This window comes from Malus sylvestris, chromosome 16 (assembly GCF_916048215.2).
Source record: "Malus sylvestris chromosome 16, drMalSylv7.2, whole genome shotgun sequence".
Lineage (NCBI taxonomy): Eukaryota > Viridiplantae > Streptophyta > Magnoliopsida > Rosales > Rosaceae > Malus > Malus sylvestris.
Genome location: NC_062275.1, coordinates 31,982,203 through 31,996,650, shown reverse-complemented (window position 1 = coordinate 31,996,650; position 14,448 = coordinate 31,982,203). Strand labels below are relative to the sequence as shown.

The 14,448-nt window shown below is 37.2% G+C and overlaps 1 pseudogene; it reads left to right on the top strand.

The window, feature by feature from the left end:
- Positions 1–4,742: 4,742 nt before the first annotated feature.
- On the top strand, positions 4,743–9,791 carry LOC126608955 (uncharacterized; annotated as a pseudogene).
- Positions 9,792–14,448: the final 4,657 nt, after the last annotated feature.

Genomic DNA, 14,448 nt, shown 5'->3' with positions numbered 1-14,448 from the left:
ACACACTTTGTGTGTATGAACACATTTTTTTAGAAAATGCGAAGGAGAGAGAGAGAGAGAGAGAGAGAGAGAGAGAGAACGTGGGGGGAGTGGGAGATTTTTTTTTTTTTTTTTTTTTTTTTTAAATTTTAAATATTAGAGATATTTTAACATCACTTGTAAGTGAGGCTTCAATAAAAAAAATAGTAAAGTTTGGACCTGTGAAATTACATTATTGCCCATCATCTTTTTTATGTGATAGAAGACTAAGTTGTCTTTTCACCTTCTTTTGGTTAACAAAGAGGGTTTCATTAATTAATAGAGATAATGAAGCCTTATGTTTAGAAGCATCATTGGAGCTTGCAATGTAAAAAAAATATTGTGAGTACCAATGACTTATCAATCAAATCACTTGATTCTCGAGTAACATATTATATAAGTGACTTAGTATTTAGTGATCTTGCAGCCCCAATATGGTTAAAATAATTGAGTCTAAACTCTTATTAACCAATTACGTAATCCCTATTTGGTAAGACTTATTAAGATAGGACATAAATTATATGATTCTGATTCTTCATTTAATGATAGATTTGATTGAGAGATATCCTAGCAACTATATAAGGATTGTCCATGTTTTCACAATACACGCCATATCCCAATGCTAAGTGATATTCACTATCAAGACCATTTTAGATTGTAGAGAGTAGAAGACAGTGTTCTAAAAATCAGCCTAGGGAACACTTAGGCGCTAGGCGGTGAAGGCCTGGCCCGATTTTGGGCAAATTGTTTCGAAAAATCGGTCTAGAGCTAGCGCTAGGCGGCTTCTAGGTGGAGAGCTAGGCGGCACCTAGGCGGTCCTAGGCAGTTTTTTTATATTTTTTTATATTTTTTATTAATTGTGTGCTTTTTTTCTTTTTTGGTTTCATGGTGATATACTTATGGAAATGGTGTACCTAATTTGCAAATGATGGATTTACTACAAGTTCATCCAATAGTGAAACGAATTGGAGCACTTTTGAGGGGATACATACAAAGAAAAGAAATAATAAACTAGTTACAACAAGGTTAAATAATTTAGTTTATGTCCAATCCAATGCAAGGATCATCATTCATGAACAAGAAGAATTTAGTCTATCATCCAAATCCTCCACATTATGATTATATGTTTACTGTTTTTTAAATATTGAACTTTTTGGATATATATAATTTGTGTATTCTTCTACTTCTATTTTTGCATTTTATCATTCTTTTATTATCCATACAAGTATAGTTTTTTTTAGGTGTAAATAGACACTTATTATCCATACAAGTATAGTTTTTTTTAGGTGTAAATCCGCCTAGGCCGCCTAGCCGCCCGCCTAAACCCTGCCTAACCGCCTAGGCACCATGACACACCCTAACCCGGAATGTCCACTTGGACTCCTAATCGAGTTGTGCTGGCTGACATCTAGAAGGTGATGAAGCCATAAAATGTAGTGTGGTGGAATATGTGAATAAATTTAAACCTAAAAGTGCCTAAATATAAGAGTATGTTGTGACCAGGAATGAACTCATTTCACACATGATGTCAGAGCATAAGTACAGTATAGTACAATAAGATAGGGTGAAAATTATATCATCGAAGGTAATCATCTACACCAAGATTTGCCAAGAATCCTTATCAATAAGAAAGCTAAGCTACTAAAACCTGAAGGGGCGAAAAACAAGGGTGAGTGGACCTGAAAATAAAGTTTTAATAAAAACCTTTGAAAATGTTATAACCCCTTGCCGTAAAACTTGTATAGTTTCCAAGATATACATACTACATATAGTATGGAAATACTCACCGTAGCCTGCAAAATATCAAGATATCAATACAACACAATAGTTCATATATAAGTGCATGACGTCAGTAATCATATACTTTTTGCATAAGCAAACATATCAAACCAAGTGCTCATCAACACATGCTGACACACGAGTTCAAGCAGAGATATTTTGACATGAACATGACTGGGTGTAATAATGATATACACTATAGTGCTACAATCACGTGAAGACTGGCGCTATTCACGGTCACATGCGAGTCGGAGTTGCCTATTGCAACTTGTACAAAAGGACTGGCACCTACTTGGATCCAAGGCAAGTGTGCGGTGAGGATGTGAACATACACGTGAAAGATTGGCCCTGACCCTGGGCAAGCATTAACACCGGTGCAGCAAATGATGAGCATAAAACATAAATATAGTCATGCCATAGTGGTTCGATAGTTCCAATCAACATAATATCATTCATAGTCGTAGGTATGATCACTTCGTAATTTTTTGTTATTTCACTAATTCTTATAAGCATTAGTCTAAGCTAGGCATATGTTGTAAATTCTCTTTCAATGTATAAATGGAAACTAACAAATATGTATATACTATATAAAAGAAACGACCCAATCACCTAAAGTCCGCGCTACAACTCCGTAACACAAATATCGCGGTGTCATGAACAATCGTCGCCTAGAACAAATATCAAATCACATCTCAGAATTTGTATTGATAGAACACGTAACTTACATAAAATACATCGCCAACGACATTCTAGAATTATTTGTAATCCATTGACCAAAAGTCAACCGTCGGTCACAGGTCGACGATAGGGTCCATAACCCTACATAACTTGATCGGGAAGATCAGCACCTTGGTTTTTCAATTCATAACTTCCTAAGAGTTTCAATAAGCTTCTAGAACAACATCCTAAAGTTTCGGAACGATTCAACGGTCGGATCTTCGACAATCGTTACAATTAAGTGGCGGCCAACATTTAATTTTACAAACTTAGAAATCTAATTCTGGAAGATCTGTATGTCGGATTCCCAATCCATAAATTCTTATTGTCTTCAAATATTACGTACTATAACATATTAAAGTTTGGTGACGATCCAACAGAATCATATGATAACCAAGTGCCAGCCCTTAATGGAAATATAACTAAACAACAGAATTTTATCAATCGGATGTCTAATATGGAATCGGGGCACCCATTTAGCCTAGGGAGGTCAAGTGGTATCTCTGCCCACGCAGAGGTCGACAGCCCCAACTAGTCAAAAAAATCAACTATTTCAAAAAATTCTCAAATTTTACAGAAATGAAGATCTCAACAAAGGGAGCAAGTTTCATACATGTGGCCAAGTCCAATTTGGCCATGAAGTGCTCGGAATTGCCTCGAATCCACCGAAACCCTAGAATTTAGGTGTCCTTGATTTGACCTCCAGACTAGTTCTGACGCTTCCTCCACTGCTTGGGCTTTGCTCCTGAGGTTGAGGGGAGTCTATTGGTGGTAGTGGTTGACGGAGTTAGCTTCAGGATTGGTGGATAGTTGTCATGAACCCCGTCGCACCCACCGTGCAGGTTTCACAATTTCAAGGCCAAATTTCATCAAATTTGGGGTGGAATAGGTAGAGGAAAGGTCATGGAGTGATTCCCAGGTGGTGGCTTAGCTTAAATCACCGAATTTTGCCTGGAGGAATTGTCGGAATGCATTAGGTTCCACAGTTTCGCGGGTCAGGTCGCAAAGAGCCAGTAAAGGATCCATGATACCGTGCTTCTCTTCCCTCTCCCTTCCTTTCCTTTCTTCTTTCTCCATTGGTCACCCTCCTTTCTTTCCCCTCTCCCGATTCGGCCAACCCCCTTCCTTTTTCCCCTCTAATTGGGCAGTAGCCCCCTCTGCTTTCTCCCTTTTTTCCTCCATCCATTACTCTCCCTTCCCTCATTTCCCACAAAATAATTTTAAAATAATAACATAATAATTAATAGAAATATATAAAATAATAAATAGTAATCTTTACAAAAGTACTTTTCGGATTTATAGTTCCTTAAAATCCCTATCGTAAATACGGTTTTGATTCTGCTTGCCCCTACGCGTTCGTATTGTCGAGTACTGCAGGGATATGCTAAAATAACATTTTGTAAGTCTCACCATAAGCTAGTCAACGAAAGTCAATACCCTCGCCTCTAGGGCATTTTCGTCAATTCACTCATTTAAAATTAATAAAAATTGTAAAAGTAGGGACATGTTGTCACACTCTAGACCCCTGCCCATTGCCCGACTAGCACCTAACAATTTTTAGAACCTTGGTAGAAGACAATCAAGAGGTCTCCAATGCCAACCTTTCTCGATACTCTACATATAAGTTTCATCTCTTATTTATGTTGACTTGCTTCATATTCTTGATCCTAGTGTCTTGCTATTTTTATGCTTTCAAAATATGTTCTACATGTGGTATTAGTGCCGCATAACAAAATTAAGGTCCACTTTACATATAATTTGTTTTCAATTAAAATTGTAGATGAAATGCACTAAGGCAAATTTTCTTTAGTTCTCATCATAAAATTTAGTCTCTTTAGCATTATGTCATAAAAAAAATGGTAATATGGTTAACGGTATTTATATTTTGAACGTGGATACAATGGTTAGTACAGCGGTGAGAGTTGGTTATAGTTTGTGTATATATAAAAGAACGTCCATGCTCATATGGTAAATTCGAGTTCTATAAAGAAAACTAGCTCCATCACTAATAGGAGACTTATTCAGTTTGGGAACATGGTCTAATAATATTATAATAGAAAAGAAAAATATGAAAATGGTTTAAAAATTTTGAGTTTTAATTAAAGTGATAAAAATATGTTGTAAGTGAATATCACATGAGCAACTTTTTTGGAGTAAAAATATTTTTTTTCGTTAGAAGATCACAGTTAGTACAAGATGGTTCTATTCTGACTTTCTTCAGTTCATCTTATTAACTCTGATAGATGTTTGTTATTTGCAATTTAGGATTCTTGCACTGCTCATCATACGTTACCCCAACACTTTTTCGAACCCCAAATCTCTCTTTCTAAAAACACATGATCGCGACCAATTCTCCGCTCTATTCCGCAATCCCCGTCCTCCGTGCCGCCACCCGGACGCGAAAGCATCGCTGTTTCGAGGCGCTGTGCTCCATCAACCACCTGGGCTTTAGCTCCTCCAACCGTGGGCTGTGGATCACTAGGACTCGGATGGACTTGCTCCGCCGATTTGTAGCCGGAGGATGCTTCCGGGACCCCCTTCACCAGGGGATTAAGGTGGAGATCGACAGCGGCGGGGAAGATGTCTTTGCCGCCCCGGAACATCTTGTCATTATGGTCAATAGGATCATCGGCAGGTACATCATCTTCCCAATTTTAGTTTGTGGGTCTTTCTTATTTTTTCAATATACTTGATAATGTGTAAAAACATAGTTAAATTATAATGTGATTTTATGATAATATTGAACTGCCATTTCACTAGGGAAGTGGGTTTGTGGAGATAGGGAGAAAATGGGGTTTTGGAATGCAGGCCAGTGCTTACATTGGATTGGATGGGAGTGAAGTAAGTCTAACGACAAGATGATTTAGGGCTGGTTTGGTATTGCTGTGCTTTGAAAAAAAGCTGGTGTGAGAATAAGCGGCTGTGCTGTGAGAATAAGCGGCTGTGAAATAAAGCCAGTAGAGTGTTTGGTAAACTTTTTTGTGAAAGTGCTTTTGGAAAAAAAAGCAGGATGATAGTGTGTCTTTTCATTAGAGGAGAACTGTAGCTCCGTGTGCTTTGAAAAAACTGGTTTTTTTTCAAAGCAGCAAATAGCAGCTTCAGTTTTTCCTTTGATTTTCAGCTTATTCTCACAGCAGCTTCCAAAATAAGCCCTTTTTTTTCAGTTTACCAAACACAAAAATAACCCTCAGTTTTCTTTTACAGTGGCTTTTTTTAAAATCACCTCAATCCCAAACAGGGCCTTAGGTAGGTTATTGACTAGGCTAGAGACACTTGGATTCATATTGTGCTTGGACGCATAGAAGAGATATACACAAAATATTGAGCTTGTTAAAAATCAGGCTCAACTTTTGTATGAGCAGCTCAAGTTTCATCACTTCGAGATCACTTGACTTCAGCTTGAGTGCTGGATGGTTCATTTGAGCTTGACTTGTAAGACTCACTTTCTCGTGTTCACACCAAGCCAGGATGAGCTCAAGATTGCCCCCCCGTCCCAGATACAAACCAAATCAAGCTCAACTTCGGAAAGAAATATTTTAGCCAAGCTTGATTCAAGCTTGACTTCAGAATACTTAAGTCAAGCCAAGCCTAAACCCTAAGCACCCTAATATATGACTTGATTTAGCTCATTTACACCCCTAAAGTCTGATTGCCTCTTTTGGGAATCTCATTTCTTTAACTTATGTGCAGCCTTGTGTAAAAACAAAGACTACATAAAACGTGTAGTGCTCAAAACCTACCCTTAAAGAGGATGTACAGATGAACAAGAGTTGAATCTCATCCCTTAAATCACTTTTGTACCCTCTACCTTGTCTGCCATTCTGTGATTTCAATTATTTCTTCTTCCTATGTTTGAGCTTTTGACAGACTTCTCTTCAAATATCACCCTCTATTTAATTGAAGATATTCTCATTTTAGGGCCTCGCTTGGTGTCTAGGACTTGATTGGATTGGATAACCCAAAATATTGAAGGTATGTTGAAGGAAGAAATGATAGAATTGTGTCCAACTTGAAGGTAGGTGGATCACTTATTAAGGAAACTTCTCTATTCCAATCCCCACCAAATGGTAAGATTAGAAGGGATAAGTTTTCTTCATGTCTAATCCCCTCAAAATGAAAAATCAATTGCCTCTATCTTCAATATACCTTGAATATAATGAGTTATGTATTCCAATGCAATCCTAGAAACCAAACAAGGCCTAAATTCTTATTTTTGTCCTTCCCTGACTAATTTTTTCTTTTTGCCATTTTGTAAACCTTTTTTTTTTATTTCTTGCATTTCATGTGAAATTCTTTTTCCATGATTTCAGTGCTTCAGACTGGAGATACGCTGCTGATCAGTTTGTGAAAAAGCTTCCTGATAAAGTAATTGTGCACCGTTAGTGCTTCTTTTCGCTTATGATTTCTTCTTACATGTGCACTGAAGGGTCTTATTCACTAAGTACCTAAGTATCTTAGTGTCTTTTCAATTTGTAAACATTTATGTAATTGGGGAGGGTCAAGTTTGAATTTGGCTTCATATGCTATAATCCTATATGGACTTTAGTATAAAAGATGTTTAAAAAACCCCTTTCCAAGTCTCTTCTGTATCTGATATCTATTAGTGATCAAACTTGCAAATATGCATGCTCCTCCTTGTTTGCTGCAAATTTACTTGAGGAATCATATTATTTCCAGAATACATGATTGTTTCTGACTTGGAATTTTTCCAGCAGGTAATGAATGTAGCTCTTCAAGATTGACATTTGATGGTGTTGACTTGATGGGTGAGAGGCTAGCTGAAGAGGTATTTGGTAATAGAATATTAATCCGCATATTTTAACATAGCATGCCTTGGTTTATGATACTAACGTGGGCATTTTTTTTTTAATCATAATAACGCTTATGGTACTCACAATGTATAAGAAAACTGCAAAGGTAAATCTTAATTTTATAATGTTATTTATTTGAAACTATGGGCAAATCATAAATTACAGAGTTAAAAGGAATGCAGGTATTAGCTGTCATCAGAAAGAGGTTTGAGGTGCGGAAAATATCCTTTGTGGCTCATTCCTTAGGTGGGTTGGTTGCAAGGTATGCCATCGGAAGGCTGTATACCTTTTCCAAAATCAGAACCGTCGTGTCAAAATGGTAATTGCGTAATTGATGGGCATACAAATAATTTGACACAATCCATTGACCAGCCTCACCATGGTACAATTGCTGGACTGGAAGCAATGAACTTTATAACGGTCGCAACACCACATCTTGGTTCGTGGGGAAATAAACAGGTAGGATATGTTTATTTTCTTTATATTTTCTATGGATAAACAAAATTGAGCAATTTACGCACACAAATGATGAGTAATAGAGTATGTAGTGATGAAAAGTAGCTGCGAATTTAAGAATTCCTAATGTTTTTGTTACTTCCATTCTACATTAGAGAATCTTCGCAGAAAATATGCGAGTCCTGTGAACATGAATCTGATTTGTTAACTTTTTTTTCGCAGCTCCCATTTCTCTGTGGTCTTCCTTTTCTCGAGAGAAGAGCTTCTCAAACTGCACACTTTATTGCTGGGAGATCTGGGAAGTATCTCTTCCTAACAGACGATGATGATGGCAGACCTCCTCTTCTTGTTCGAATGGTTAATGACTGTGATGACCTAAAATTCATGTTAGTATTAGTATGTCCATAATACTCCTCGATTTCATGAAAGATTTGAATTATAATCATTTTGTAGATGGTAATATAATCTTTTCCTTGCCTGTACAGATCAGCATTACGTGCATTTAAATGTCGTGTGGCATATGCTAATGCAAATTATGATTGTATCCTTTTTCCTGTTTAATTTGCTATTAAAATTTGGATCTATGGTATATTTGTGTATTTTCATTTTGGAACCAGAGGAAATCTTGTTTTATGTTCACTTATTTTCAAGATATGGTTGGGTGGAGAACATCATCAATCCGGCGTCAATATGAACTTCCAAAGGTAGGTTTTGCTTGTTTACTCTTCACTTCATGTCTTGCATGCCTGTTCAGGGTGTACCTATCTGTTAAGGTTCCAAACACACTTCGATCTTTTTTCTTTTTTCTTTTTTTTTTGTTCAATTCTATTTGCAGTCCAACCTCCTTGTAACCGATGAGAGATATCCACATATTGTATATATCAAGCGAGAAACTTCTGATCATATTCATATTAAAGCATCGTCAAGTGCTCAAGACTTTAACATAGACTTGGAAGGTTTGTCAAACTTTCTCTGCTGGGTTGGTCTTTACTATTGAAAAAACTCAGGACCTGGGCTTTCTCCCAGATGGTGATGAGGGTTGGGCGGGGATGGTTAGACTTCATGACAGAATACTGTTTTTTACGATTTCATATATTCAAATTTTACTTTCAGTTTGAAATTGCATTGTCCCTTCCTGCGTGTAGAGGAGATGATTAGAGGTCTTACTCAGATACCTTGGGAACGCGTGGATGTTAGCTTTAAGAAAAGCACACAACGATATATTGCTCATAATACCATTCAGGCAAGTTTTGGTTGGCTCTGTTCCTATGGCTTTTCTACACTTTGTATGATTTTATTAGTGGAATATACAAACACATAAAATGCTTTGTTGTGAGCTCATTTTTTAAACTTATAAAATTTTCAGAGGTCCAAACACTTCCTTTCCGTGGTAGACCCATAATTTTGTTTTATACCAAATATTGAAGGACGGCATTTTAACTCAGAGATAGTCTATAGGCAGAATGCTACTGAGTTGAAGTTAGTTCATAGATTTTAAGCCTTTTTATACATGTGAAGTTCCCAACGAACTGTACTAGTAAGTAGTAGTAACAAGTTATTTTCATAGCGAAGCGTGTTGTGTTTTGCGCTTTCTTTTTCTTACGTCTATCTACTTCCTCATGCATACAGGTGAAGAGTTATTGGTTCAATTCTGATGGTGCGGATGTGGTTTTCCATATGATAGATTGCTTCCTTCTCTAAGTTGTGTGTAAGTTCGATTTTTTTCCAATAGATGATTCAGCAATGGATACGACTGCTACGTTATTTATCAATTTTAAAGCTAATTGTGTAAGGTCGTACCCAGTGCACAAGGCTCCCGCTTTACGCAGGGTCTGGGAGAGGTGAATGTCGGCTAGCCTTACCCCCATTTATGGAGAGGCTACTCCCAATTTAAAGCTAATTGTGTGCGGATTAAAATAAAAAGCTCATCATGTATATTGTCTCCTATGAAGATACTGTGATGTATATTTGATGTCAAATGTAAATGCAGAGATGTGTAATTTTTCGTTATCGTTCCAAGCCATTTCCCCGAATTGTTACTTTCCAAATGAGTGCATCTACATGGTTTCTAACCTGAGCGATGCTCCACCTTACTTTATTGTCTGGTATTCTGGTGAGGATCATGATTTCACATTCAATTTTTAGGCAATATGAGAGTACCTAAAAGTTACAAAATCAATGTGTTTGGATGAGAAAATTGAAGTAGGAATTTTGTACCGTTCACGTAGAAATCTTGGAAATTAGGTGAAAATTGAAGCCAGAATTTTGTACTGTTCACACAGAAATCTTGGAAATTAGGTGTACTCGATTGAGAATTTAAAGGAAGTTCAAGTGCATGCGGAAGAAAATGTAGAATTCAGTGTCATAGAATTGCAATTTAGTCCACCCAAATATGTTATATGCTTGAAGTTTCAAGACAACGTGATTTTGTGTTTGTGTACCCCTTTGCCGCTGAGCTTCTGTCTCGTAATCATATCTTCTAACCAAAGCGCATGTAGGTCTTCATTTCACATGTCTAAACCACCTTAATCGATTTTCTCTCATCTTATCTTCAATTTTAGCTGCTCCTACTTTACCTCAGATATCCTCATTCTTAATCCTATCGTTTTTTGTGTACTCACACATTCAATGAAGCATTTTCATCTCACACTCACTTTGTACACGTTGATATTTGACCGTCCAACATTCCGTGCCATAATGCATTGATGACCTTATTGTGTATTTGAATACACTAACATATGAATTTTGAAGCAAGCAAAAAACTTTCCTCTTTTTTCTTATTTGTTTTCTGCCCGAAAGGTAAAAGATTTGCAACACACGAGGTTTACCTACTCTACGTTTACATCTTGCTTTACGACCCATAGGAACGGATTTGGATCCTCTCCTGAGCTAATGGAGAGGATCCTCCTGACCAAGTGTTATAGACCGTTGGATTTTTATCCAACGGCTACAAACAGGTGGGTCCTTTTAAAGTTAATATAATTATAACTGTTGGATGAAAATCCAATGGTCCATAACACTTGGTCAGGAGGATCCCCTCCCTTAGCTCAGGAGATGATCGAAAAATAAATAAAATAAGAAGCTAATCAAGACGATGAATAACCGCGGTGCTCTTTTATTGTTCTGGAATTTGTCTCCTCAGAGCTGCATATAATTATAAAAAAATAACTAGTTAGCCAGCTGCAGCATCTTTAGTATGTTGTTATCTTGTACAAAGTACGTTGTAGAATAGTTTGATCAGGAAAAATTAAAAACACACTTAGTGACGCACTCTTCAATAGAGATCAGTCTTACCACTATATGTGCACTGCACCTGTATTAGAGAATGTCAACAAATGTGTTAATTTGTGTATCCAAATCATATTACTCTTTCAGTTTTTGTTTGTTTATTTTCATCAAGATGTAAGGATTGTGTTGGAATTTAATATAGCTGCAAACATAGATTACGAATATGCATCAAGTACTGTGATTTTAGTTCTAACCTTGTGAAGCCATTGATCACAGGGAAAGAAAAAGAAATCTTCTACTCACGGAGGACCTGATGTTCTTCTAGAATAGGGCTAGATTTTTTGATATATGAACGTGCTCCTTTTGAGCAGGGACTTATCCTTTTTATAAACGTGCAACCATAACAGTTTCCTCCTATCAAGGAAAATGGTTTGTTCAAAACACACGTCTATAGTGCTCCAATGTGGGATATCCACTCACCAACATGTTTAACACTTAATGTCCAACTTTAAAGGAAGAAGTTTATTCACCTATTAACTCTAATTGTTGTCAGTTTCCACTAAACACAAAACCTGAATGAGATAAGTTTAGAGTCCAATAGGGTTCCAACATTCTTCCACTTGGACCTAAACTCATCGTCTTTGTTTTGAGCAATGTTTCTACTAACAACAATTCTTTATTGATCACATGAGTTAATAAATAAATAAACACATCCACCATGAATGACTCAAGTCATAGAACTTCAGAAAAGTTTGCACAAAATGGTGCAGCCACTCTGAAATCACCATAACATGTAATTATTCACGTATGATGCTTAAACATGTTAGCTATAAGAGAGCTTTACTGTATGCTCCCACTAGATTCCCCATTACCTTAGCGTTGCCTTAGTTAACAACAAACCAACTTCAACTTTTCTGCATGCTGAAAAGTAGGATCAAATAGCCACTTGAAAAGCTTTTAAAAACAATCGAGCTTCATTGCAAAAATATCATTTATATGATCATAGCTTTTCAGCCAAGTCTCATTAATGATTACTAGCTCAAATCAAAAGCAGTACATGAAATAAATTTAGAATTCATCTATTGCAAGCAAATAAGACAAGACTAAGTTTTACTCCCACAGTCACAGAATCAAAAGACTCTAGTACCCTCATTTTTGCAACGTGCTGCTTGAACACTGCAACTGGTAATGGTTTGGTTAGGGGATCTGCTATCATCGAACCATTGTTAATATGCTTAATTACCACCAAACCACTTTTGACATCCTCACTAACAGATCGATATTTGATGTCCATCAGTCTATTTACAGAAGATTGCTTGTTGTTCTTAGAGATGAATACAGCAGCTTTGTTGTCGCAGTGTATAACAATTGGTCTTGAAATAATGTCCACTATATTCAGCTTGCATGGTCGATGTTGCAAGTGTCTTCTGTTTTGCACTTCTCCACGAGATTGCTCATCCAGCCATGAAGAACAAATAACCATTTGTGGACCTTCTATCATCTGTGCAGTCCGAATCAGAGTACCCTACCACCTCTAGATTTTCACTATTTCCATACACAAGCATGTGTGATTTTGTTCTTTGCAAATATCTCGTTACATTCTTAGCTGCCACCCAATGTTGTTCTCCAGGATTTGATTGATACCTCCCAAGTACACTAATTGAGTAAGCTAAGTCAGGTCTAGTACAAACCTGAGCATCCATCAAGCTCCCCACCAATGAAGCATAGGGTTTGTTCAACATGGTTTTCCTCTCCAAGTCATTCTTAGGACATTACTCCTTGTTCAATTTGTCACCTTTGCTCACCGGGACTTCTCCTCCTGAACATCCTTCCATGTTGAAACGTTTTAATATTTTCTCAATGTATGACCTTTGCGAAATCCCCAGCGAGTTTCTTGACCTGTCTCTTTTAATCTCTATGCCGAATACAAAAGAGGCCTCCCCCAAGTCTTTCATATCGAAGGTATTTGACAACAACAACTTGGTTTCAAGCAATAGGTTCAAATCATTGCTTGCAAGAAGTATATGGTCAACATAAAATATAAGGAAAATGAACTTGGAACCAGTGCTTTTAAAATAAATGCAATCATCAACCTTATTCTTAGCGAAGCCAATATAAGTTACCTTTTCATCAAATTTCATAAACCATTACCTCGATGCTTGTTTTAGACCATATATAGACTTGCTCAATCTGCAAACTAGATGTTCTTTGCCCTCTTCAATGAAACCAGGAGGTTGGTTCATATAAATTTCCTCTTCCAATTCACCATTTAAAAATGCTGTTTTGATGTCCATTTGGTGTAGTTCCAAGTCAAAGTGTGCCACAAGTGCTAAGATTATCCGTAGGGAATCCTTGGATGACACCGGAGAAAATGTTTCATTATAGTCTACCCCTTCCCTTTGAGTGAAGCCTTTAGCCACCAATCTCGCTTTGAACCTTTCAACCTTCCCTTTCGAATCTCTCTTAGTTTTGTACACCCATTTGCATCCAATGGGTATTATAGATTATGTCTTCTTTACGAGGGTCCACACATGGTTAGAATGCATAGACCTTATCTCCTCTTCCATTGCTCCCTGCCATGATAAAGAGTTTTCACTTTTAATTGCATGCATGTAAGTTGCTGGATCAGTCATTATACCTTCATCATGCTCAACTTCACAAAAGTAAGTGATATAATCTTCTGGAATCGCTGATCTGCGAATTCTTTGTGAGGCTCTTCTTGGTGCTTCCAAGGAAGTTTCAACTTATCAGCATTATGTTCAACTATTGGTCCATCTTGTTGTGGTTCATTTATTTGATGACCCTCTGCAGCATTATTTTCATATGATGGCTATGAGAAACAAGTTTGAAAAAACTATAGTTTCTCCAAGGCTTTGACTCTCTTCATCATTATTGCTCGACACATCAATGGGATTCCCAAGATCCTGAAAAACAAAATTGCTTGCATTTTCATCACCATTCACTTCTTCCTCGATGAACTTTGCATTGTTAGTCTAAAAAACCCTAGTCTGCAAGTGTGGAACGTAAAACTTGTATCCTTTAGACCTCTCAGGAAAGCCAATAAAGTGACAACTCACTGTTCTTGAATCAAGTTTCTTTTCATGTGGATTATATATTCTTGCTTTTGCCCTACAACCCCATACATGTAGGTGATTGATGCTAGGTTTCCTCGAAGTCCAAAGTTCAAAGGGTGTCTTGCTCACTGATTTGCTAGGGACACGATTCACTATATAGTTTTCCATCTTTAATGCTCCTCCCCAAAGAAACTGAGGAAGAACCGATCTGCTCATCATGCTTCTTGTCATCTCTATCAATGTCTTATTCCTCCTATCTGCCACACTGTTTTGATCAGGCGTCCCAAGTGTGGTGTACTGAGCTTGGATGCCACATTCTTCTAGATACATAGCTAGCGGTTCCTTTTGTTGCCCAACCTCGGTGA